Consider the following 27,983-nt stretch of genomic DNA (forward strand, 5'->3'; position numbering starts at 1 on the left):
AGTCAGACACGTAATTCAGTCATGTAGAGTAAGACTTTCAGAAATTTTCTGAAATAAGATTTGGCCATTCACTTTCCACAAGATTTAACTCAAAGGCAGGCTGATATATCCCATTCTTGCTTTGCAAATGGCATTACTGAATTCAGTAACTCAGGAAGAAAGCTGCTTCTCTGGGCAAATAAAGGCATGAGAATGTGCCCTGGATTTACAGGACAATGGGAAGTCTGAGACAGGCTGGGGAAAGCAGAGAAGGCTTCAAGAAGGGGGTGGGTGGGAAAGGAAAAGGCAGTCAGGAACAGAGTCATGGTTAGACACTGAGAAGTAAATGCAAAGATATAAACAGGAAGGCAAACAACATCTTAATGGTGGGACAGCATGTAGAGAGCTGAGGAAATAAAGCAAGACTGTGCAGGAGATGTACAATCTAAAATGCGCATTCAGGAGTGGGGCAAGAAAAGAATGTAAGGCTTTAATGTAAAACAAAAATACTTTCTGGATGCTAGCAACTGTTTTCATTAGAGAAATTGCCAGGCCCTTGGCCAGAAAGAGAGAACAGAGGAAGAGCATAAAGGTATTTGAAAACAGCAAAAAACAAACCCAGCACTCATGGAAGAGGAAGAAGCTCAGGAGATGAAGAAGTGTTTAGTGAGGATGAATGCAAATAAGCATACACACGGGATACTTTAAAACCATGTGTAAAAATGTAAAAAAAGTAAAAATACTCCACATGCCTTTCTATTGAAATCCCACATATTCCTGTAGAAAGCTGGTTACCACCAAAAAAGGCCAGCTGCAGTTTTAAAAAGCACACTCTCCATATTGCTCAGGGTGGGACATGCTTCCTATTTGCCTAACTTTTAGCTTGCTGGCCAATGCAGAATGGGAAAAGCAGAGTTTCCTTTTGGCCCAGTTTTCCTTGAAGCCTGGGAGCTGAATTCCACTTCTGACTTTGAATCATTGAGACTTGCTGTTGGACTACAGTCAAGTCACATCCCTCACCTCCCTGTGATTCAAGAAGCCTGGCTTTTAAGGGAAAAAATATGCAGAAATAGCCCATAAAGGCAGGCTCTGGATCCAAGATGAGTTGCTGTGGATTAACAGATTAAAAGTGTGGAAGTCTGTGGAGCAACATTCACAAAAAGAGGAACATGGTGCAGCGCCTCTGGTCAGATAGAGCATGTGTCCCCTTCCTGTACATTTGGAGATATTTCCGCTGTCTCGTACGAGGATTTTGTTCCAAAACAGACTGTGGTAATCGTGTATGAAGATGTATGAATGCATCCAACTGCCAGCCTGGAACCAGCTAATTAGCTAAATGGGTCTAGTGTCTGGTTACAAACTGGGTAGATGCTTCTTTCACCTTGTAAATTCTTTGCATAATAGAGGAAATAAAACCCATTGTTTTTATGAACTCGTAATTAACTAATGTAAATGGGATTCCAATAGGTTCATTATACTCAGTTGGAGTTTGGCAGTGGTGGTTAGTGCAGCTGGCCTGATCCTGACCTGCCAAGTGACTTTGAGCAGGATGTGTCACTGTCTGCCTCAGTTTCTCCATCTGTAGAATAGGGACAATGATATATGTCTTCAGCTTGCTCATGATGAACCATGCAAGACTTCAGTAATCAGTGCTCACAACACTATTTGAGTGCCTTGGATGAAAGGTGTTAGAGGGGGTCAGGAATCACACTTAGGTGTATACCACATTTTCATGTTCTTTGGGAAGCTTTGCAGCATGCTGGGCAGTGTGGCAGTCACCTGGCATTTGCCCGGCACCTCCGGGGTGTCCTTGAACTAGGAACCACACAGTACCTATCGAGCAACCCTTCTCTCTCGAGGGACGAAGAATCCGTGAGCATTTGTATGTGTCTTTATTTAATGAAGCAATTATGCGTGCTAACGACATTCTTCGAGAAACATCCTATCTAAAGTTTCCCACCATTCTCGCACTGGTAGTTTTCCCCCTTCCCTCCTCCTTTCCCTTATTAATTTATGAAGCAGCTAATTATGATCCCTCCAGGCTAAATAACTGTGCAGTTAGAGATGCACTAGATGAGTGGGTATGGCAAGGCAATGCAGAGCATTTTTCTCTTCGCCTATTACATGTATTGTTTTAGGTAATTAACATCCACTTTGTAGTGGCAACACAGACGCCTTGCTGTCTGTACAGCTTCTTGGCTCAGATCCTTTCAAATACTCCCTGGTACACTCCTTGCAAAACCATGTGAAGTGTTATATAATTCTCTAGGTTGAAAGGCAATTGTGTACATCCAGGTTATTAAAGGGATCTATATACATGTACAAAGCCAACATTTCAGGCCTTATCCAAGGTAGCTTCAGCATACGGTCAGTCAAATGACTAAAAGTATTCACTAAAACCCCGGGAGACTTTCACCTTTCCTCCTTTGCATGTCTCTCCAGTAGTTTCAAGTTTATACCTGGGAATACCTAGGAAAGTACTAATACAGGTCTTGCATATTTTGCTTGCTAGTTCTTAGCATTTTGAATATTGACAGTGTGCTCAGCACTGGGCAGTAAAAACCCCAAAGGCTGTCCTCACCTGATAGCTATGCCCCTCACCTGAAAAACTAGGCAACATAGAAACAAGTCCCCGCTTGGAGATTTAGCAGCAGGGGCAGCTCAGTGCTCTCATACCCGCCGCTTACCAACCTTGGGTTAGTGTGTTTGTACGGAAGGTTTAGAGGAAGCCGATATGGTGGATTAGCCAGGTGGGAAGGGAAAGCCATGCAGCCTACACGGGGCAAGGTCAAAAATGTGCTAAGCTCAAAGGAGTTTGAAAGCCAGACAAGGTCAGAATGAAGACAGCTGTGGAAAACAAGAAACCCAGCTACACTGTTACCCAGGAACACTCAGGTACATTGGAATAAACAGTATTTGGCACAGGAACAATTCTTGGGCATCTACTAAATAAGATTATCATTATTATCGATAGGCTCTATGTGTCTCTTTTGCACTTGCAGGTTTTCACAGTCCACTGCCTGAGATAATTCTGTCTCCAAACTGAGTGGATATCCAGAAGTGCAATAAAAGGCCAGACTGAAAGAAGGATCTCTTGCTGCTTTCTGTTGGTAAAGACTCCTGTTTTTCACTCTGCTGTTGTTTGGTATCTGCAGAGAAAGCTAGCCGCTCCTCTTGGCTCAAATTCGCCTTCATGAGTTAACATGCAAAGGATATAGACCAAAACCCTGGCGCAGGATGATTTTAATAAAACCAGGAAACCTGGTCATTTTTTTCCTTCCCTCTCCCTACAAATCAATAGTGTGTGTCAGTCTGGTTGCTAATAAAGTTAAGAATCAGATAGGGCTGTCTAGAGTGTGGGCTGGAGCTTTGCAAGTTTAATTGCACAACTCTGTTCACAGCTTCTCAGCCACTGACCTGCAGCACCCACGGCATTAGGGCTCAAGTGCCAACGGGCCGGCTGGACTAACAGGAGCAGAGGATCTCACCGGGCGGGTAGAAGGATAGACACCACCGAGCCAGGACAGAACATCAGTCCCACTCTCACCTGGGACTTAGGAGAGGCTCTCTGATGCCCTCCATACTTCCGCAACATCTTCCCCTCCAGCTTGTCACCTGTGCATGAACCCTGTGTTTTGATTTGGATGAAAAAATGCTCATCAGCATTTTTCAGACTTGTGGGTATCATTTGCTACTCATCCTTGTAAGACAGAAATCCATCCCCTCCCAACAGATATGAAATTATTAATTACTGCTGTAAATCAGCAGAGTGTGCTGTAAGCCAGCCGTGACAAATATCCTGGGGAGCAGCTATGCAAACAAGATGGCTGATAAGAACAGAAGAAGAAATACATGTGAAGCTGTGGAATGGAAAAAGATAAATACTTTAAAAAAACCCAACCGGTAATTGATGGGTGATTTCAAACAAGAATTTATAACCTTTATTATTTTTGTTAGTGTAAATTGAGGATGTTCAGCTTAACGAGTTTTACCAAAAGCAGTGAAAGGACCAATGGAAAATCTGAAAAATGCTAAAAGGGGGCAAAAACTGGGAAGGCCAGAAGATGAAGACAGTATAAGGTTTTCAAGTCAAGCTGCATCAGATTGGGCAAGGTGGAATAAAAGATTTCCACACAGACTGTCAGAAATGGACTGTGCTGGAGTCCAAGGGATAATGGAGAAACAAACATACAAAAAAGGATGTAATCCAAGTCAAGACTATGGGGTAAAGTGGAGCAAGAGTGGTTTTCTGGGTGTGTTAGACCACCATGACATGCTAAGTGTGGCTGCAGGACACATGGACAAGTTCCTGCAATGCAGTGGGAGAACTACAGTGGAGAAACCGATATAGCTTCAAGTCCACACGAAGTTTTGCTCTAGCCAATGCTATTATTAGGTACTTTCATTCACGAGCCTCAAATTCACTAACAAATTATTTTTAAAAAATATATCCTCTCCATCTGTTTTCCAGTTTTTATACCAAAATTCTAATTTAAGACATTAACTAAAATGGAAAAAGATTTTCCTTTCATTAACTTTGAGTGTATCCAATTTAAGTTTCATATGTTTCCATTATTTTTTTCTTCCTGAAGGGTTTGTTTTCTGAAGTACAATGGAAATACCACACTTATTTTCTTTTTTGAAAGCATTTCTGAGACTTTAGAGGCTGCACCTTCATTTTATGAACCTGTCAATGACTCTGGCCACCTTCCAAGTCCCCTGGGGCTGGTATATGTTAAACAACTGAAGCTACCTAGCAGAGGTACCATTATGATCCAGGACTATCCACACCTTAATTATGTTTCTTAGTGCTGGCACCTGCCAGTAAACACAGAGGATTCAAAAGCAGTCAGAAATGGATGCACCAGTTGCATGTTTATCTTTTCAGAGAAACATTTGTATTCGTTCTTCTTAGAAGTAGCTAGTGTTTCAAAATGGACATTTAGCAGCCTTTAATAAACACACTTTGTCCTGCTCGTGATACACATGAAAGTGCCTTTCTGCATGTTTGATGTTCTGAGAGCTCTTGGTTTGGCAGGCACCAATTCTGGCTTGAGATACCCCTAAGCCACAAACAGCTGGAGGCAGAGAGCAAATGCTGGGGAATAATCACCACGTGCTTGTCCTATTTGCATCCTCTGCCCTTAATATCTGCTACTGGCCACTGCTGAAGACAAGGTACTGGTCTAGGCAGATTTCCAATTTTACCTGGTGCAGCTGTGCTTGTGTTACCCATGCCATACAGTGCCCAGATCAACCACTGCAAAAACTGTATGCAAAATGTGTCAAGGGATTATGTGGAACTCTTGTACTTTACAGAAGGCACTAACATCCCTCTGCCAGTAGCAAGTAACGCAGCCATCCCAGGGCCATGCCAATAAAAGCATTTTACCAAAGGATCCTTAGACTCTGTAGCTCACAGATTAGAATTAATGCTTTGTAGTGTTATGTAAAAAAGCTCAGTGTCTCTTGTCTGGAAGATTAAAAATAGGTTGGCAGAAATAAAAGAGAAAATAATTGCCAAATTAAATCAATATAATTTTTAACCAGCACACAGAATAAATGATACCATTTTAGACTGTTCTATAAAAATTGTTCCAGAAACTTTTATAAGAAAACAAACAATTCTATTGGCTGGATTTTTCCTGTATGTTCAGAAATTTTATTTTATTTACTAATGTAAATGCATTCCCTTTCCATACTCAGGCAATCAGTCCAACATACATATTGATATAAGAAAGCAAACTTTTCATTAATATTAAAACTGCCTCTATGCAATGGGTAACAATGATTTATGCAAAAAGCTTACTTTGTGGGAAAATGAAGCTTTATGGGTTTACATTTCATGTATTTGTTCTTTTCACGTTATGAATAACTGCTGTTTCCTTGAACTAAGTTATTACTATAGGGATATGAGGATATTCTCCTGAGGGCTAGATCTTCTCTGTTGTCATTGTCCCATTACCATTAAGTTGTTCTGAAGTTAGCAGAACTGTACCACCTTGTGCAGAGAGCTCCTCTGAAAACAGAAATGGAAATAAGATAGCAGACTTCCTTTTTGAAGCTTCTTTTGCTGTTTCTTCCATTTTGAGGGTGGTTTCTCTAATGAAGAGACTGTTGTGTTCACAGACCTGATACACATGTCTGTGTATCATTTAATGAAAACATGCAGGAATGCCAGTTCAAGATCATTTTTGTAAAATTGTAATTTACCTAGCACAGAAACTGCACTGTCTGAAATTAATGGATTTTGTCAAGAATTTATTACTGAAATTATTTACAGTAAGGGAGCTGTACTGTAGCCATGCTGGTTGTGTTCAGATTGAATTATTCTTCAGAGTTCTAAAATCCTGCATTTCTAATGCACTACTAAATGTGGTGTGACACCACTGAAATCCTCCTGAGTGTTTTGGAGATTACCTCCCTGCGCGTTATTGCCAGTATAATACAGGGAATATTTTTTCAAGGCACAAGAGGAATTCACACATGCCTTATTGCATGCATACTACACAGTTGCAAAAACTGAACTTCTTCCTGAGCTGTGCTGAGAGCATGCTGCAGTTACCCTCCTGGTTTACAAAAACTTGTATGAATTTAGCTGATTTGTGTTTTCAGATTTGCACCTTCAGAGTTATTCTTACCCAAGTTCTATATACAACTTTATGAACTGACTTAGAAACTCTACATGTTCCCCTCAGATCTGCAGTAATTTTGAAAAATCTGGGGCAAGTTTCTGGATTGCAGTACAATTTTTCAATTGAGTGAAACCTAAGTGGCAGTGTGGGGCTTCATGACAAAAAATTCATCCAAGGTAGTGCCATAGTGTACGATCAGGAGGTTAGCCCCATGTATTTCCTCATCCACACACACATACAGAGTCAACTTCTCATAAAATGTAGTACAGTAGCATAAGCCCTTCTCCAAGCTTACACAGAGAACACGCCGGACAAAATTGCTTTTTATCTAAGCTCTGTGGGCCACGTATATGAAACAAAGTTGCCAAACGCAAATTAATGTGTAATTATTTTTCTTGCCTGAATCACTTTCTTTCATGTGTCATAACATGCAGAGTAAATAGCACCACACCTTTTTACTTTAATTGTGGTAATCTGATCTCTCAGCCACAAGAAAGCCTTCTCTAATGCCTTCTTTAGAATGGACTTTCAAGGCAAAGCAAGAGCAGTAACTGTAATAATCACCTCTTCTTTTCTTCTGCTGTCAAAATGCAGGGGGGTTGTTAAATTAATCAAGAACCAGGACCACACGGCAAAAAATAAGTGCCCTAAAAGACAAATGAAGGTAAATATTTGACAGGTATTTTAAGGTGATGGTGGGATTATTTTTTTTCTGATTTGCCTGGTGACTAATTATTTACGTGGTAAACATAAGGCTGGCTTTATGGTAATATCATAATGGGAAACATGTTATATCATTTATCTGCTGGGATTGTCTCAGAGTTTTGAGGAACAGAACTTAATAGTGGCAGTTGTCATTTCAGTTTGATCATCAAGGATCTCCTGTGCCCAAAGGATCATTAAGACAAATAGAATTTCATTAGCTGGGTTTGGTCCATGTTTTGCATTGAGTCTGTGGAAAATAAAGGAGACAGGAATTTACTCTGGAGTAGAAAGTCTCTCCTACTGACTAGAAAAACAACTCCTTTTCTCCTTATTTTGTATCACCATCGTTCCCTGATTAGCCACAGTTCGGGAATAAAAACCTACATCCAAAACTGACCTTAGGAGAAAATCAAATGGAGAATACCAAAAAGAGTTGGCCATCCAGCTGCTTTTATGCTTTAATACTCAGGTACTTAATACTGAGGTAGAAAAAAGTTTTCTCAGAGACCTTGGTGACTGCTGAGTTAGGTCCAAACCTGAGATGCTTGTACAGATCTTGGGAACCTGTGGGCAACAACCACAGAAGTCGGTGCAGTCTGGGCCCAGCACAATGGAGCAGCTGGTCTGGGAGAGAATTCCAGCTCTGTTAATGCTTCATGGTGAAAGACCTTGCTGGCCTCCCCTGCTTGGTCCACTAAAATCATTGCTTTCTGTTGTGGTAGAAAGCAGTAGAGATGGATGATTTGAGACTGGGAGCAATCATCTACTATTTGAAGAGAAGCAAAGTAGCCATGTGATTCACCCCCAGTGTTGGTGAGAAAAAGGAGAAACCTTACGTCTTGACTGGGGTGCCCACATGGATAACACCACTCTTCAGTCTACTGGAAAAAGCATTCACAATTTTCTGTTAGCAGTGTCCTATAATGTGGCTATTTCTAGTACAACTTCAACCTTTAAGTCACATCAGTATCCTCCTGTACTAAATGCAGGAGAAAGTCCCTCTCATATGCATTGGAAGTGCTGAGCGTTTGTCTCCCTAAGGGTCCATGCTGCCCTGGGCACCAGTCTTTCCCCACATGACAGAAATTCAGAGAATTCATGGCATCTGTAGATTACAGACCATCTCCTGTATTTTGCCATTGTGGAGTGGAGATACTGAGGTTTTTCTTTGCAGGTCACAGAGATCTGGCAGAAGGTTAGACCATCCTTGTCTTTTGGGTCTCCTGTACTCCTTTCAGCTCCTTGGTGGAGTTGTGCTGCCAAATGTTCTTGTGGCCTTCTGTTTAGGTAAGAGTCTAATTACATACTTGATGCTTTTGCTAGGTTTGTTGCTAACTAGTTACACTGAAAGCACTGCAAGTCATCACATGCTAATTTAAGCTAGTGTCTTGATTTCTCTCTAAAATTACTTACTACTAGAATCCAAGAACCAGCTCATTGCAGCTCATTATCCCTTCCATAGGCACCACTCTTGCCCAGCAGAAGGAAATGACCAGCAGTTGCTAAATTTGTTAGGGATAGCTCTGGGAAACGGTGCCTTTTCTCAACTCAGCCTACTTCATCTAGAGCCATATACACTGATCTATCCTACGATATACTTGGGGGTAACCTATTTAATTGGCAAGTGCCAGTTCATTTATCTTTATATCATTTTTGTACTAACAACAGCACTGAAGTCACAAAGATCTTAGAAATACCTTATCAAACTCTTTGATGTCAGATTTACCCAACTTAACAAGTGGCTTAACCAAACATCCTCATCACCCAATACCAAAACATCCTCCTCACCCAGTCTAAACACATTCTGCTCACACAAATTAAAATATGACAAGGCCTTACTACCTTATTACCTAACTGACAAAGAAAGCCGCCTTCTGTGTCAGGGGCACAGTATCAGGCATAGCATCCTGCTCCTGTTTCTACTGAAGATCCCTCTATTAAAGATTGCACTTGTTCCTCTACAGCTCCCCAAAAGATCACACACAGCCAATAATCTCTATAGTAGATAGCATTGTCTACATTTTCTGTTCTCTAATGACAGCCAAGAAGGAAAGAAGAGGGAAACAGAAGAAAATATTTAGTTGTTCCAAATAAAGGTTCTTACACTTGCAGAGGACTTGCTTGGTGGTTTAATCCTCCCCAGACTTCATGCATGGGATGCAGGACAGCCATTCAGTTTGAATGCTGAGGGCACAACCACTTATGCAATGGCCAAATGCAACCGGTTGTTCCTATCTGCCTTTAAAAGTTTATCAACAGGTGTTGCAAGGGGCAGTATTTGATAGAGTTAAAAAGGGTGATATTAGATGACTACAGATGGAGCTAATGTAGCACCAAACCCCACTGTGCTGGGTATAGCTAATCCAGAGCTTGTCTCTTTTTTTACGGGTGTACAATCCACCCACATAGCTGCACCCAGTATGGGATGTTTTATAATAAGTGTCTCTTTCATCTAAACTAATCAAAGCCATTAGTTTACAGGAATCAGTGTCTGGAGAAATGCCTCCACCCTTTACGTGAGATCAAGTTGTTGTAGATTCAAACAGGATGGAAGGATCCTATAAACATTTAAGCAAATAAAAAAGCTGTGAGGAAAAGAAGAGGAGCTATAAACTATTATCACCCAGAGGGCAGGTGTAACTTTCGCAAGGAAAATTTGTGTGACTCCTTATACGCTCTGCTGCATATAGAGAAAAGCTGAGCTATTGAGCAAAAAGATTTAACTCCCCGGAATTGCATCAAGCTACAAAATATTTTCAGAGTTTGTCTAGCGTCCTTGCTGTGATCATTGCAGCCTGGGGCAGGTGTGAGAAAGAGCTGAGCTCCACAGTAGGCACAATGTTCTGCTGCCTTCTGTTCTTCTTTTAATGTTTAGAACCTTGACACCCTCCAGGAGTGACATCAAAAAGGATCAAAATGATGTAATAAGAAAATGGAACATAACTTAAAGTTAATTCCACTACTGGACAAACAACTTTTCTGACTAGTAGAGAAGGCCAAAGCCAAATGTATTGTTTCAGATCCATCTCTAGTGGCAATTATAGCAGCAAGAATCAGAAAAATAGGCAGTGAAGTGAAATAAGGAAGAAAAAATTATATACAGTACCTACATATTAAAAAGGTTCTTTTTAAAGAGCATGCACTCACAAGATTTCTGTTACGTGCTTACATCCCTCTGGATTACGCCCCTTCTATTTTTTATTTTAAATGTAGTATGTATAAAATATACAGAATATTTACAAAATATGTAAATAATATAATCTCCAGCCAATCCAGGTGATTGAGATGCACATATTTCCTATAAATTATTCCAAGCCGGTGCAAATTTTGCCTTAAGTCATAGTGTCTTTGTATAAATTATTCTGTTGATTACTATAAGACACTAAAGAGTAGAGAGGCCCTCTAACACAGTTTGCCTTCCTGAGTTAAGTGGCATATAGTCTTTGACAACTGCAGCTCCTTTGCCTGTACATGGAGCAGGGGCCTCCTGGATCCTTCCAGTTTGGCACCCTGACATTGTCATGAGGCATTTTGGGCAACATGTGATAGAAGAGTCAGGCACAGAGGTACAACTTGCACATACTGCAGGGAGGGAGATGAGCTCCAGCTCCCTCTCCCAGTAGACTCTGGAGCTTTTCCAAAGCTCACAGTTCTGGGTGAGTGTTAAAAGCTGAACTGTCCAGAGTTTGAGGGAGTTTACCCCACTTGCCATAACCTACTGATTGAGACACTGATGATCCCAATTGGAATCTAAAAATATGAAAGAAAGGATATCATTGATGGAATTGTATTCTTCTATTTACTTTTCAAAATGCCCTCCTAGTGCAGCTGGACTTCTTGTAGCTGTGTGAGTGATGTAAGTCCACCACACTTTTTTTATAATATCACAAAGCTATCAATAAATATCTACATGGTATGCAATGCTATTATATACAACAGCAAATATTATGAAAGTGCTGATTAAATTCTTCATTTAGAAATAACCAGTTACATCCCCTATTCACATTCATATTCCTGACAAAGTTCATACACCTCATGGAGACTAGACTTTTTGCCCAGATCTCTCGGTAAATCATAGAATTGTAAGGATGGAAAGGGTCCCAAGCCTCACACCTTGCAATACAGCTTGTCCGAGCCTCCCACCCTTTCACACCTTGTCAGAGCAGGTGACTTCCAGGAAGAGGGAGGTTGCTTGACTGCTTTGTACTTCTTATGCTGGCAATAACACTTGGTGGTACTTCAAACAAAATGGTTGTAAGCTTCTCCAGTGACAGAGATCAAATAGGCTGCTTGTGGAATCTCATCCAGCACTGAAGGATCATCAGTGTCTAAACTCAAAGCCCCTGCCCCCTTTTTTTTTTTCATGAGTCCATTTCTTCTTGCATAATACCAACTGAACATGGAAACCATTTAAGAACCAACTTCCTTGGGGAAATCTTGTATGTACCTTAAGACTACCTTGATATGGTATTTGGCTGTCTTTTGCCCTGCCCAGCCTAGTTCCTTCATTCTATCTTCATGCTGCATTTCTAAACCTCTGATCATTCTAAGCCTCTGACCTGCATGTCTGTGCCATCTCTCTCTTGGGTTCTATGTCTGAAACTGCAGTGCTGAGCAGTGGCACAATTACTTTATACACCTCAGGTACTGCGTATGTTTATATCTGTGAGCAAGGGGTTAAGTACTGAAAGATTTTTTTGGTAAAAAAAACAACAACTGTGAAACTTCATGAAATTTTAATTTTGGTAAATTTTAGTACTTTACTTTTCAAGTGCCCAGATTAAGTGGCATCCTTTACCATTGGGACAGGAGTGTTCAGTGCCTTGTAAACTGTAGTTGCAAGACAAGGTGCTAATAAATTTTGCAGTAGAATAAAAGAAACATATTGTACTGAAAGACTCATCTACTATGAATTAGGGAGGGAGGCTTAATCCTCGAATTTTAGTTACTGCTAGGTAAATAGTCATGGGCCAATGCCAAGAAAGAAAACAGAATACAGCGAAGAAAAGAAAAACAAAATATTGCTTTACTTTATTTGTATTACCCAGAAGTTAAAAGGGTTAGAATAACAGAAACATTTCAATGATTTAAAGTGATATCTCCTGATGGCTTTTACTGTGCTGTCTGCCTTTTGCTGCTTGACTTTCCTAGACAAGCAGCTTCTATGACTCCCACAGCTACTGGGACTGTTGGAGAGTGACAGATCTGGTATTACACTACTCAGGGTTCCTCCTGAGACTTCTCTAAAGACAGTACAAGCATAGACTAGGTGTAGAGGATATTGTTTCTAGGTACCTGGGATTTCCTTATATCAGTAATGAGGAATTAGATCTTCCTTTTTCTCTGACAAGAAATAACAAGGGAAAGAAAAAATGTCCCCACCCATTACCAAATGCCGCACTCACTTCCTAGGAACCTGAAACGATTTTCCAGAAGTCCTCCTCACAGCTGCCAAATCTCATTGATGTTTCTGTTGGGTAAGTATTTACTGCAAGCTCAAGACAGGCTCCTACCAGAGTTTTTTCCACCCCACCCTTCCACCGTGCATATACATAACAAGGCAGTTATTCATGGACTGTGCACAAGATGAGATGGAAACTCTTGAAGCTGTAGATGGGATTCAGACAGGCTGGGGAATGTGGCAGCTTAGGAAGGAAGTCGGCCAGGAGCTTAGGACATAAACATCTTGCAGAAGTTGTTCTGCTGCCTGTTGTTCTGGTGGCTTATTTTTAGACTAGTGTGGTATAGAAGGCATCTTGCTGTCATAGTTCCCTCCAGGGATGGAGGGTGAGTTCTGCAGGGCAAAGCCCTAGCTAATATCCTGACCTGAAAATGCTAACTCAAACATCAGCACAAACCATTAATGTGGTTCTTTTCTGAGGTGACTAGATCCCATTTCTCCCAAGACCAAACAGGTCAGGTGAAGTGCTGAACAGCAGTGAAGCTACACCAGTCCAAGCATCCAAGGTAGCTTGATTTCAAACAGTTTGAGCACTTCTATTTAAAACTATTTTGTACCATATTGGAACAGGAATGTCTGTGTTTATTAGAATATGAAATGAAGTGGGAGAAGGACAAAGAGTCTATAAACCTCCTTCAGATCAAGTACTACACAGGCATATGAACCTCCAAGCTGCACAAAGTCCATTTTGGAAACTAGACAACCCCAAAATCCTCAAAAATAACTCTATGAGAAACATGTGTGTATACACAGACCTAGGTGAATCAACATCTCTTTGCAAGACAATAGTGCCAGAGAAAGTATGCTGGAGGTGAGGGCTGTTTGCTCAGAACCCTGGTCTTGGATGTTTGAAAGCCACATGTGGGATCCATTTTCATGTCCCCGCACTCTTATAATCTTTTTTCTCATGTTGTAGTTGTTTTTAGTGTAGGAGCACGAGGCCAATTTTGTCTTTGATCTCAGCTGTCACTTTTAGATGCTGTAGATGCATAATAATTATGATATCATCAGTCTCTTGCCCCATGTATTCTTGGGGATATCATGTACCGACAGGAGCATTCCTCCACCCATGTGAAAAAAACAGACTGGACATTATCTGCCTCTCACTAACGCATAGACCTCTTTTAAGACCTTCAGTCCTAGTACTGCCTCTTCTGATACAGTCTTTGTCCCACTCTTCTCACTCAGTAGGACAGGATTCCTAGCTCAGGTATTAAAGGAACATTTGGCAACTGCTTCTCCCATCTCCTTCCAATTTATCATATGAGGAGCCAAAGAGCATGCTGAAAGCTATCTTCCTACACCAAGCCAAGTGTGAGGAAGGTCTGATGATGGAGGATATGAAAGAACTCTTTAGAAATCAAAATAGTCTCTTGAATAATAGCATTGACAAGAGGCTGAAAGCAGAAATCCTAGCCAGTCTGCAAACTGCTTCCCTGAACAGTGAAATTCAGGCTGAGATTCCCATAACATCATTAACTTGAGCAGGTATAAGGTATGTGGCTACACCCATCTGCCCATTTTCTCTCCCTGCCTCTCATAGTCATACCTATGATCCCTTTCTTTCATTTTCTCGGCTTTATAATTCTTTTGCCTCACTTGCTTGTCTCTCAGTCACATTCTAGTTCCAATATAGCCATGAACTGAGCTTTGTGCTTGAATCTAGAACATGGAATGGCTAAGTGGCCAGAAAGGACAGTGTAAGGAAATCTTTCATCTCACACTCTGCTTTTGCAGAATGTACACATTTGTTTAATTACAGCTTGGTTTTGAATCTGAGTTATAATTTCCATACCTAATCCATCTCTCCTTTTTGGGACATCCCAGAAGGCAAGGCTTCTTGCAGCTGAAGAAGCCTGTCCCCTTTTTTTGACTCTAGTACCAATTTCAGTGGGTCCTTAGATGTAGGATGCTCTCAGGGTCTGAAAGGTGGCTGAGGTCTCGCTTTGGACAAATACAGGTTGCTAGAGCTGCAATGTGTGAAGAAGAAAGCATCAACTTCATGTAAGCAGCACCTAAAGATTAAGAAACAGCACCTAAAGGGGAAATTACCCCATCTTTGATTTGTAGATTCTGTAACTTTACTTCATGGAACTCAGGAACTAATTTCTGTTCTCTCTCCTGTATCTTATGTACCAACACACTGAACAGGGGCCCCATACAGCATCAACCTTGTCTGTTCTTCCAAACTACCATTCTCCAGATTTCAAACCCTCTATTGATGGGGATACAGTTTCTTTAAGGAAGCCTGCCAGAGCCAATTCTTTCTGTTAAGTACCATCTCTGTGGTGAACACTGTACTGTATGATTACATACATACTAAACGCTCCTCTGTCTTTCAGGGTTTGAAAGACTGGCAGAGTGAGGCTGATACCCAGAGGCAAGGTGGACACTGACCACGAAGTTTTCATCATGTATTTGCATACATACATACATACATATATGCAGTCTTCTTTGGGGTCTTATGAAAGAAAAAGCTTATCTTAAAAGCCTTGAACTTAGGAAATTAAATGACAGTTTTGGGACATAGAGGGTAGTTTCTTCAAACGGAGAGAGCATAGTCCTTTCTCCCAAGTTATTTTCCACTCTTGTTCTGACTTCAGTTCATCGCCTCAGTCAGTGGGAATCCTTGACATCAGATATCCACTATAGTCACCACCAAAAGAAAACTGTCTTAAATACAGCATTGGTACATTTTAAGTGTTAAGACAAATACTAGCACCAGGGAGTGTTCCTGGGATGATCAAATCTTTTCCCCACCCTCCAACTCTGCTGGTAGAAAGATTAGGGAAACACAGCTCTCCTGTTACAACAGAACTCAGCCTTAAGAAAGCTTAAGTTCAAATCTCTCCCTGCAAATTCCCACATTGCTAGATGCCAGTATCTCTAGTATTCCTTAACAGTATGCTCAGGTAGCTATTGACTTCATTGTACCTATGCAGTTGTGACAGCCAATAATCTGCACCCATCAGCAGTACTAAGTCATCATAGGAAAAGGCCAGGAAATCCCACAAAGCTCAAGTCCTTTTCATAACATGTAATGAAATTATTGGTCTCTTAAATTAGAGTAATTGGTTTGTTTACCATTAGACTAAAAGAGGCTCAGTGTCACAGTGAGCTCTGAAGGTCATCAAACACATAAGCAGGACTGTAAGAAAGGTCCAACAACCTGCATTGAAATGAAAGTCCTCCCCCAGTCCATTAACATAAAGCCAGTGTTTACCTATGTGCCTCCTGTACCTACAGATAAAGGATAAGGCTGATTCATGCTGGTCAGCTAACCCATCAGGAAGTGCATCTGGGATTATTCAATACTGTGGGTCAGGAAGGTGTGCAGGCAGTGCCGCTCCTCTATCAGTGAAGCAGATACACAACCTAGGGGCAATGCTGCATCCAGTGCCCGACTAATTTGTCTTCAACACATCATCAGAATCCCACATTTTAAGCTCAGTCCTGGTTTGGCGTCAGTGGTACCTGAGATTGCTCAAGTCTATTCTGGTTCATGAGAAAAATAGCAGTACAAATGTATGTTCAGTTCAGGTTTGCTTTAACTCTGGTCTCACTGGAAAGCTAGAGATATCCTCTTTCAAAAAGGAGCAGGATCACCTCATTTACACATTGCTCTCTTATGTCTTCCCTTTGTGTCTGCTGTTAGGGACAGACTACTGAGCTAGAGAGCTCCTTGGCCTGACCCAGTATAGTCGACCTTTCTTAAACCTGTTTATATGTTCACCTTCTTGTTGACCTCAGTTAGGGGTAAATGGATCTTGTAGCAGGGAGGTTGACAGAAGTACCTGTATAGGTTCCAAGAAGTCTAAGAAAAGATAGGTGTGTTAATTTATTTTTGATACTTTTGGGTGGAGCCCTCCTACTCATGGCAAGCTGCCACTGGATCACAAGCATACTATACTCTTGCTTCAGAGCCTCCTTCCCTCTCCCCCAGGTTTGGCTCAATATGATTCCCACTGCAGATGTCTTTGAAAATGTTCAAGCTGTCATTGGTAGATAGAAAAGTAGATGCACAGCGTGTGACCCCTTTGTGAAGAAACTGTCTCTCTGCTACAACATACGCTCAGATCTTGTTATTATTCTCTGTGGTGGTGCGATTTTGTTTCTTTTTTTGGAAATCATCCCTACAGACTAGTTGTGATTAAATGTCTGATGTTTAAAGCTTCCATGAGCCTTTAAAGTCCTGTTTTGCAATTTGGGCTTTAGGCCTGGGAGGTCTACAGTTCAAATCTCAGCGCATTCCTCACTGCTGTTTTTAATTATGATTTGATATGGACATTATTGCTGCAGGGATCTCTCTCACACTTCAGAACACACAGTTTACTAAAAGTCAAGAGACGCCAATCAAATTGGGTCCTAGTTCAAAAGAACAAGGCCTGTAGCGGCTTCATTTTCTGCCCACAGAAGTATTTGGTTGATGTTTAGAAGTGACATACCTAGGGGAGGGAGGAAACATGAAAAAACCAAGGGGCAACCTAAAAAAAAAAGGACTCCTAGTGGGTTGAGATATGCTTAGTCCTGGATCACCTAGGGAAACACTTTGCAAACTCAGGAGTCTGTCCCTCCTTGTCTCTCTTTCTCATATAACTGTGAAGTAAGATCGCATTATTGTACCTTCCTTTCTACAAGGCCTGCAGATTGGAACTGGGGTTGGTGAAATAATGGAAAGGAAAACAAGCTGACTTGTTTTAATTTTTTGAAATAAATCAATTCTGTGATCAGGAGAATGCATTCTCAGTTTAATTCCCCAGCTCTGAATATACATTTGGCAGAGATCAAGGCCTACTTCAGTTGAGCATTATCTTTCCCTGCAGCTGATAAGTGAAGCAGAGGAACTACAGGAGCAGAGCTTTCAACAGACAAGTGACAGTCCCCAATCTCATGGCTGCTCACACCAGGTCTGCCAAGCCATAACTCTGGCTGGTTGTGGAGGCTCAGTTATTTTCCTAAATGTGCACATCACTGCCCAAGCCCTCCCTATCTTTAATACATAATACTGAACCAGTGGAAAAGGTGTCTTTTCTGCTTAGCTTTGGTTTTCTTGGGAGTGGGTCTGAGCCATCCCAGCTGAGAAAGAAAGTCCTTTTCACAAAAGTATGCTGTCGGGTTGCTGATGACTTTGGCTGCAAGGCAGCTTTGATCAGGACCTCTACGCTGGGTTAGTATAACCACAGACACTTCAGTAAAACTGCTTTTTATTATGTAAACTATACCCACGGCTGCCCTGAATTAAAACAATTTTCAGATGGGAGCCTTTCTATGAAGGGACCATTTCATTTCACATTGCTTCTTTTCTGGTTTCCTGCGTTAAAAAAAGGGAGCCTGTACCATGAAAATTGCTTGAAATATCGCATATTCATTTTAAGATCTGCTACTAGGTCATGCTGGATCAGCATATTTTGCATCGATCAAGAAGCTAGACTCTTATTTTTCAAGCTTTGACTGAATTTCGTCGTTAAAAATAACAAGAAAAGGGAAAAACAAGACAAAACCTGTATTTTATAGAAGTCTGTGTTAGAATATATAGTAATCGTAAGGATTTTGTAAGATGAAAGACTGAGAATGGAACCTATGGCTAACACTAATGTTATGAAGAGAAAGTCCTCAGGGTCAGCAGACAACAAGGGCACTGAAGGGTCAGCAGGACTAAACTATCCTCATGTTTCTTAGTGTTACGATTCACTGGCCAGACAGTGGGAGAAAGACTTTGGAGTCATTATACAAGTCCTACGTAAATAGTTGTATTTCCAGGCTCTGGGATTATTCATTTGGGATTTGAATGTGACATTTGCATACAGTTATTTTCACCTCTAAACTCATTTTAAGGGTGGGTCAGGTATCAGAAAAATCAGACACTGGCAGGGATGTCATAACAGCAGTCTGGACTCTTTCTTTAAGGAAAGTATTTCAAAATCTTGTTTGGAGCTTTCAGGCCCAGTAGATGGTTTTCATACTTTGTTATTTGGTCCCCAAGGTGAGCCTTCTAAGTGAGAACGGTGGGGATTTTGTAGCATGGCATTGAAATTATTACAAACATTTTGTTTTCCCCTTGAGGATGGAAAAGTAAGACCTAGGTTCCTAGCTTCCTGAAGTTCCTGTAATACCTATGTAATCATATTCTTTATCATATTACTGGTTTAAGAAGGAACGGAGACATGTCACTCATTTCAAGCCCATATCTATTTTATGGTATGTACCTCTTGCTATGTAATTCACAACTGCTTTACCGTCATACTACAGAAACAGAAGAACTGAAAGTACTCAGCACTGTAAGCTGCATAAATGTGGTAATTCTGTTTTATAGGGAGCCATCTAGGAATATATGAAGAGACAAACAGCTTGCAAATACCGATAATGGTAACAGATCTGAGACCATAAACCTCACACACATAGCTGACTCCAAACTCAAGACACCTCAAGATGCAAGCAAGTTCTCTTACCTGCATTCTTCTGGAATTTTGTCAATGACAGGTCATCATCTTAAATAGTCTTCACATGTGCACTCTAACACAGGCGGACCCTTTTCTTGAAGTTTTGGATGAACTGTAGCCTAAAGTCCTTTGAAACAGCACACTACAGAGTCACACTATCACGCTTTGTCAGTAGTTGAAACACGAATAGGTGGGCACATGCTGTCCCAGGGAGTCTTGGTCTGGGATGAGATCATCTGCCATACACACAGATTTTGGGTTTTTGCTTGGGATTCTCCATCCTCCTCTCCTATACTACGTGTCACAATTGTGCCAGCCTTGTAAGGAAGGAATTCTACTAACCCTCCCAGCCACCAAAACAGCAAAAGTGGAACAAAAGAGAGATATGTCTGACTTCAGCTAATTCCTTTTTCTCTTCTGATTTCCCATCCTCCTGAACTGAGTTATTACGTGCCCCAAGATTAAAAAACTTGCACACTATCAAGGTATCTTCATTCAGAATCACAAGAATACTGTCATACTTTGCCAGTTTGCCAGCACAATTTGCCAGACTTTCCAGGCTTCCAGCCTCAGATACCATCATATCAGCAAAGGCAAAGAGGAAATATCATACGTTGGAGAAATGTACTCCCAGGAATTCATGCATCCTTGTTTCCCAGCCAGTTTGCTGTTTTTATAAATTCTGAGCTAGTTGTATCCAGCTACTGAAGCAAGTAATAGGCTGGGCATGCCATGACTTCCCAAAGCCACGTTACATTTCCACACATGCGCCTGAACATTTCTAACAGTTCCAGTCTAAGTATGGGATTTTGTGACGTCATTAACCAAGACTGTGCTTCTTGCTGTTCTTTCTGTAACTAAACCTTCTTAGGGATTTTTAGGGTCATTTATTTGTTTTTAAGGAAAATGTAATTTGCAGGTTAAGAAAGAGTGCGGAGGGTCAGGTCTCCTGGGTGTATTCTTCTGAGTTAAGTTACAACTTCTTCATGAGCATCAGTGCGATAGGAATTGCACTTAATGACTGTATATAGAGCCCTTTGAGATCTTGGATGAAGCGGGTTATTGATATGCAAAATATTCTTTTGAAGAAGAGTATTTCCGCATACTTCTGGGCACGAGTAAGAAAAACATGAGAGTAGGTGATGTAACTCTGGTCCTGCACTGCTGGCCCCAAACACTCTTGTAGCTGTGCTGGTAAAACTTCATGCTCCTAATCTGGCCATCCTCAAGGGACAGAGCAGCCCAGAAACAACGCATGCAGCCAGGCCTCGTACTGCAGCTTTCTGTCCCATCCAGGGCTCAGGGATATCTACCCAGTTGGTATTTCCATCAGTCACCCTTTACTCCTTATTAATCAGACTGTAAATCCTTCATAAATCCCTCAGGGCAGAGTATGTGTCAGTATGGCACCTTTGCACAAGACAAGAAAATCATTTCCAAGCCACTTGATCCCAAGGCTGGGGAATGGCAGCCTGAGGGGAGGCCAGACTCAGGTGTTCACAGTCACAGCTGGGCTGGTGCCCCTGACAGGAGGGCTGGCAAGAAGAGGTGTTAATGCTGCTGTGTGCTTATCAGCAACAAACCTGCAGAGAGGGGATGAAGCAGATATCCGTGCTGCATGTCAACATGTTTCATTTCTCATATTGTTTTCTCAGAATCCATCTAAATACCTCTTTCTCCTCAGCACAGTGTGTGCTGGCAGTGCTGCTCCCTTTTGACACCACCCTGGCAGCTACTCTAACACCGACCCTGTGCTAGGCCTCTGCCAGGCCTCTGCTAGGCCCTGTTGGGCTTGAGTAGGCCCAACTTTAGCCTGCTCCCTGTATTTTTTTCCAGTCATAAAAGCTGTTATATGTTCCTAGAAAACTGAAGAACTGTGATCCTTTCCTGCAGATGTCTGAAAAAAAAAAAACAACGAAAAGTTTACAAGTCTGCTGTGGCTTTCATCCCATGTCCTAATGCTAATGCAGCTCTGGTGTACAAATTAATACTGCAGAGAAAAAAAAAATCTATCGCTGAAGGATAAATGACACTATTAGGAGCCTGGGGAAATATCCATTTCTGGGTGAAAGAAACCCAAACAACTGAAGCATGAAATGAAGCAAAATAGCACAGCTGATTTTTATAACTTCGTTTATATGTTCTGTGTGTACCCTAAAGAAAAAGTTTCCTGGAATTGTGGGGTATATCCATGGTAGTTTATTTGACTCAGAGCTATAATGCTGGCCTACCCACAGTAGGCATGTGTTTTCCATACATGAGCTCTTTTTATGATTAAATGTATTGAGCATATGTAAAAGGAGTGTGGCAACATACAGCATCTGAAGTTTCAGTTATTAAGCAGTTGCTAGATGGGAATTCACTTTTACTGAATGTGTTTTTGGTGCAGACAGGAGGAAAGGGAGCCATCCAGAGTGGTTTGAGTGATGGGAACCCAGGGGCATCCTGGGGTCCCTAGCCTGGCAGCAAAACCAAACCGTGCTGCTCTTGGGATGAGGGCAGAGCACCAGACTGATGCTCCACAGCTTCTGTCCTGCAGAAAGGGGCAGTTGTGGGTTGGGGAGCTATGAAAAAAACCCTGTAAAGTCAAGCCATGTGTTTCAGCTCCTGAGAGAAGAAAAGGCAAGCGGTGGTGTTTATTGCTGTTGCTGTACAGCTCCAAGCCCCGCTTTGGAGGGGCAGCCTGGCATCTGCAGGCAAGCAAGCAGGCAGCATGGCCAGGGCCGCTCAGCAGCCTGCTGCCCCGGCAAACCACCAGATTCACCCCTGCCAAAAACCAGCTTGAACACGCCTGGGGCCTGGAACATTTATTAAACCACAAGTGCCAAATTCTTGCATTGTACTGTACAAACAATATGATCCATATAGCCCCTGCCATAGGGAGGTTATAGAATAGTCAGGTAGCACAAGACATTCAGTCTCCCCCTGTGGTCTCAAACGGAAGAGGAAGAAAATGATAGGCATGCAGAAGGGTTATTCTTTCATCTTTGTTATGCTTTCAAGCCACTAGTAAACGGGCTGATAGGTATTGCATAGGAGAAATTGTAAAAATTCAGACTGGAAAGACAGCCAAGAACCAGGCTGGGGGTGTGGGTGTGTTTGGGTTATACCAGAAATGGTGCAGCAATGTTCTGAGGAGGAGCACAGTAAAACTGTGTGTAAAGACACAGCAGCTTGTTAAGAAGAAAGAAAATGCAATAGGAACTAAATAATTGCATTTTTTTTAATTCCTTCTCCCCAGGTCATTTTTTGACCAGTTCAATTTTTCCACATTCACATCTATTAAAGCATTATAATGCCATTTAAGCTTAGGAAAAAGGTGTATATTTGCAATGAAATCCTATGCAGACAGTCTGTATTGCACTGTGTCTAGAAAGCCTTAAGTGACAAAAGAGCCCTCAAATTCAGCTCAGTGAAAAAGTTACCTGAGAAAGAAGTAATTAAAGCCTGAGTAAGGCTTTCATACGCTGTAATCTGCTTTAAGCACGCTGTTTCTAGAGACAACTTCTTTTAACTCAACCTACTTTTTTTAACAGTTGTCGCACGAGCTGCTTTGCACCTTTACAGCAAAGCAGGGATTAACCTGTAGTCAAAGAGATGTGTAAGTTTTCTGAGTTCCCCAATACAGAAAAATAAAAGCCAATAAAAATCCACCAGTGTCGTACTTTACCTTTGTGTGATTTTATAAATACAGGCAAGAGGGAAAGAATTACACTTTGCCCCCAGGTTCAGACTGATTGGTAAGAATCTCAGACACTTTAAGTAGGCGCCACAAATTGTGTAAGCTCTGACCTGCTGGCTCGCTGCCTAGTTCACATGACAGAGATATCTGATGGTTTTGGCAAGGCAGATTGAGGTGGAAAGGTGCCTAGAAACCAACAGAGTCAGGGCAACCATCCTAAGGGTTTTGAAAAGGAAATGAACAGATATGTAAGGTGCAGTTCTGTGCTCTCTGGGGAGGAACGAGTGGGCTTTTTATTATAATAAATCCAGTTGACTCCTTTCCTTTACTACCATACAGCTAGGAAGCAGAAGGAGTACATTTATATTTTGAAGGCAAGGGGTTCCTTAGATCCTCAGGGCAGTTTTTAAATTAGTGTAACGACACTGAGTATGTGCTTGGCCCAAACCAAAGTGACTCCACTTTTGCTACAGCTGCTTTAATTGCACAACATCTTGTCCCAGGATTTTGGAGTCTGCAAAGCTGAACAGAATAGCACACGTAAAACCATTACTTCTCTGGTGTGCCTTTCTGAACAGGGTATTTTCCCCTTGCTTCAACACTTTAGACTATTTCAGTGGTAAGGTAAAGGCAGGCAGGCTGGCAGCTGCCAGATGTGATACTGCCTAAGGGCACAATGTGATATGAAAACAAGTGGTTGAATGCAGGAAGCATCACTCATAAAGTTACTGCTCCTGAGTATTTTTCCCCCACCTTTTGTTCAAGTGTCTGTCTCCCCTGGCAGTTCAATATTTTCAAAAGTGAACCTCACTAAAGTGTTGGTTATACAAATTCAAGGACTGCTGAGAAGAAAGTAAAATGCATGAAATGTTTCTTTATTTTCTGCCGCTACAAACTCCCCCACTCTTCATGCCTGAGGACAGTGCAACAAAGAACAGATCAGTGAATAACAGAATCCCTGAAATCCAGAAAAGTGAAGGGTGAAAGGAAGGAAAAAAGCCATTAAAACCTTCCTCCAGTGTGGCCTTTCTCAAACTCTTTCGTCTATCACACGTTGCTCACTTTGCACAAACTCTTTCCACAGATTAGTTTTTTTCACTAGGCTCCCTACTAGGCAATTGATTGGGGATTTAGCTGCCATTAGTAAATGAAAGACAGCAAGGTAATTAGGAATCAGGATGTCAGAGAGGGAGAATTATTTGCTGAGTGATTTATTGATGAATAATTTTGTACTAATGTTCTTGCACACACTGAGGTCATATTACTCACAAGCAGTTCATACCAAAGCAGTTCAATAAAGAAGCTTTGTTCTAATTGTATTCATGCAGATACATACTACAACTGAGCAGCATCAGGATATTTGCCATACGCTTGTCTGACTTCTCTACCACAACGGTTTAGTTTTTAAAGTCTCTTCCCTACTGCCATATTTATTTGATTTAAGTGTAAAATTTGTAAAATAGGCCCATCAGAAAATGACCCTTTAAAGCATCTTACAGAATCTATGACAAAAAATATTCACCAAAGGACTCCCCTGTGCTATTAGTATTTATACTGCTGTGGTGCCTGAGGCCCCAGCTGAGATCAAGGCCCCGGTGGTGGCCAGTGTACAACTAGATAATGAGAGACAGGTTTCCCTTGCTGCCCTGCAATGACACAAAAAAAAGTTAAATAGACTGAGAAAAGGTGGCTGAAGAAATAGATCTCAGAAAAGAACCCACTTCTCCTATTTCTAAGTCAAGGACCTCATCAGTAAGATCACTTAAATATGTACCCAAAATATCATTGTCAGGTACCCAGCAGGCCAGAGGTTCGGTAGGTGATCCTGGCACAGGTGCTCTGATGGCCACAGGGCACAGAGTTCCTAAGCCACATCTTGCCTGTCAGATGTCCAAAACTTGAGTTTGTGAACAAAAATAGCCTACCCCCTCTCTCAGGTGCTGACTACTAAAGAAAGAAGTAGGTCCCAAACCAAGTGGGGCACTGTAATGCAAAATGGTTGCTCTGACCTGGTGTTGCAATACGTTGCATCAGACAAGAGCAGAAAGGCCTATCTCCACAGAGTGTGAGCGCTATAGAGCTCATGTTACTAATAAGACATCGTTACTAATTTCTTCCACTTCTTAGGTTTGATTTAGAAAATCATTCGTAGACAATGATAATTCATCTACTTAAGTTCTTAAACAGAAATCCACAAATTGTGCAATTGATTCTGCCATGCCTGAGACAACGGGGCTGCCTTAAGGTTTATCTGAAAGGATTATAACATATAACTGGCAAAATGTCAATTCCTTATTATTCCTATTCACAAGCAAAAAAAAAGGTATGTTACATTGGGATTAAGGTGGACCTTACAGAACAGCCATTTAGGGTAATACCAACAGCCTTACAAACACTACCACAAAAGCAAATATGTTAAAATCCAAAAGGTCAAAATGAAGGTTAAACTTACAGAAAATGAAAATATATATTAATGGTATGGAAATTCCATGCAATCATTCCTGGCTCTGCCCACTTTCAGAAAAAAAACTCCTGTGAAGTATCTTTTTTTTTTTTTGTAAAGTCATCATCAAATGTCATTATCATTTCCTCTCAAAAGAACATTCGCTGTCATTAGAAGACCTCTTATTCTTCTGAGACTATCAGAGAAAAGAGTAGCTTTTAATATGAGAAAAGACTAAAGAGCTTTCCTTGTTTAATCAGAGTAAATCAGACAAGATTTAGTAAGGGAGGGGATATGATTGTTCCTTATAAACATTACAGTTTACAGAGAGGGAAGGGAAACTATTCATTAAAGCACAATGTTAACACAAAAAAGGATGGGACTAAATTGCCCATGAGCTAGCTTAGCTCTAAGTGAGGAGGATCATAATTGTCAGCAGTGACGTTCTGAAATAAGCTTATATTTGGAAAGTGAAAGCTACAAGTTTAACTATTAAGGTATAGATTGATGAATTCCTTAGATAAATTATATTACAGGGTTTTCTGTGACAGTACTGACCTGAGTTAAATGACCTAGGAGATCTTTCTTCTTCTCCACAATATAGCTGGTGCCAACAGCTGGTTCACAGGAGAGTGAAGCAAGAATTCATCTTTGTTCAGAGCTGCCAAGGCTTCATAGCTATTTGAATTAGATGTTTTTTTAAAAAACACAGTCATTCAACTGCGTACAAATTAATACTTCATCATGACTGAGATCAATATGAAATGGCAGCCAGTCTGAGAAGTGGAATTTGTGTGGCATTCCCTGGGGAATTCTCTGTATTTGCTGTTTTGGCAGCTTCTACCACAGAAGGAACTTTCAGTTACTAAGAAAAACATGGGAAAAAAATGACCATTAGGACCATAAAATGCATTCAAATATAGCCCTTGTATAAGATTTCTATGAATTTTAATTTAATGGGGAATGTCTGTAATGTTCTATTAAATGTTGCTGGACAAGGAAAGTCAGATGTGGAGGGCAAAATTTATTGAAGAATCTATTCCTTCTTTATTTTAAGTTCCATAAGAAGAACTGTTTTCCTTGTATGTTTTTGGAAAATTAATTCTGCCATCAAAAAGTAAGTGCTGCATTTAAAGGGAGAAAGATTTAACAAGCACAAGAAAATTAATGAACTTGTGCTCATATGAAGCATCCAACTTTAATCATTTAACAGTGAAAAACATTTTCATGGCATGGATTCTTAAGTGTATCTGGCATTTATGAAAGGAGGGAGACCCCAGAGCTTCCTACATACCTTCTTAAAATAACTATCAATAAACCGCAAAAATAGCCCTTTGCCTTCAGATTTTCTTACTGGATCATAGCTTAGGGTGTTTGTTGCTTTTCCTGTCTTGGATTTACTGTAAAATATAGTGGTCATGTGGTCTTCTTCATTGGGCCTTACTGATTTCAAGAGATACTCTTTTCCCCTTTTTTACAGCAAGTACTGTAAGGGAAATTCAGACGTAAGAAACTTTCCAAAACTAAAGTGAAGGGACAAGAAGAAGATGAATGAGTGTTGCCTGTTCTCAGGTGGTACCCTGATGCTTTGCAGCCAATCCAGGATACAGGGAGGTAGCTTCCCTCTGAAAACTCTTCCGAACATCACAGCCACCTATTTGCTGTAGCCAGGAAAAATAAAGTCATCCCCTATTAGCATCAAGGCAGGGACTGTTGGGATTTTTTTCTCTGCAAGTTTTGCTACATGTGATTTTTTTTTCCCCCTCAAAGGCTCAGGAAATGTCCTGAAGCACCTCTCTGACAGGAACAGATTTATTAGGAGAAGCTAAGATAGTTGCACTTCTTTTAACACCGTGATTTGTGGTGCATAAATATCCATGAGTCATGTGCCTCCGTGCAATTCCATACAGCTACATGAAATTGAGTAAATCACTGAGTGCTGTGAAATATTGCCATCTTTGGGGCAATAGGTTATCCCAGATTTGGCAACGGTAGGACTAACTCGTATCTTCAAATTTGCCTTAGTAGAAACTGCCTTCATAAAACTGCCTGATTTCTGTTCACATAAGTACAAGGTTTCTGAGCACAGCAAATGTCCATACTACTTGTTCCTTATTCAGAATGACACAGGTGAGATTTCATTAAACTTCACTGGAAGTGATTGATTTACTTAAAATGCAGCAACATTATTTTTGCCCCCGCAATTTTCTGTAAAGCCAGGCAACTATTATCAGAATTGCGGATACTTCTCTCCAGCCAAAGAAAACCACATAAGTTTCCCTTATTTCTTTCTGCTAGTATGTCTTTAAAAAATTAATACCCTTTTATCACAAAGTGCATTTTAAAGCACTTGGCTTGTTACTGTACAATTAATGATTTTGTATTAGTACTTACAGGCCCAGAGCCAAATAAAAATAAAAATAAAAAGATGAGAGAATGAAATGTGTATGCTTTTTGTGATATCATCATAGGTAAACAAATAGTGAAAACAAAAGCACCAATATGAGGCTGCCAGTGCTAATTATTGGGTGGGATGAGAGGTACACAATGAACAAAGTATTAGAAAAAGCATTCAGTGTTCAAACAGCTGCTCTTCACTGTTGTCTTTAGGACACTTGTCCCTAAAGTTCTGGCATGT

The sequence above is a fragment of the Falco punctatus genome, assembly GCF_963210335.1.
Source record: "Falco punctatus genome assembly, chromosome: 8".
In the NCBI taxonomy this organism is placed as follows: domain Eukaryota; kingdom Metazoa; phylum Chordata; class Aves; order Falconiformes; family Falconidae; genus Falco; species Falco punctatus.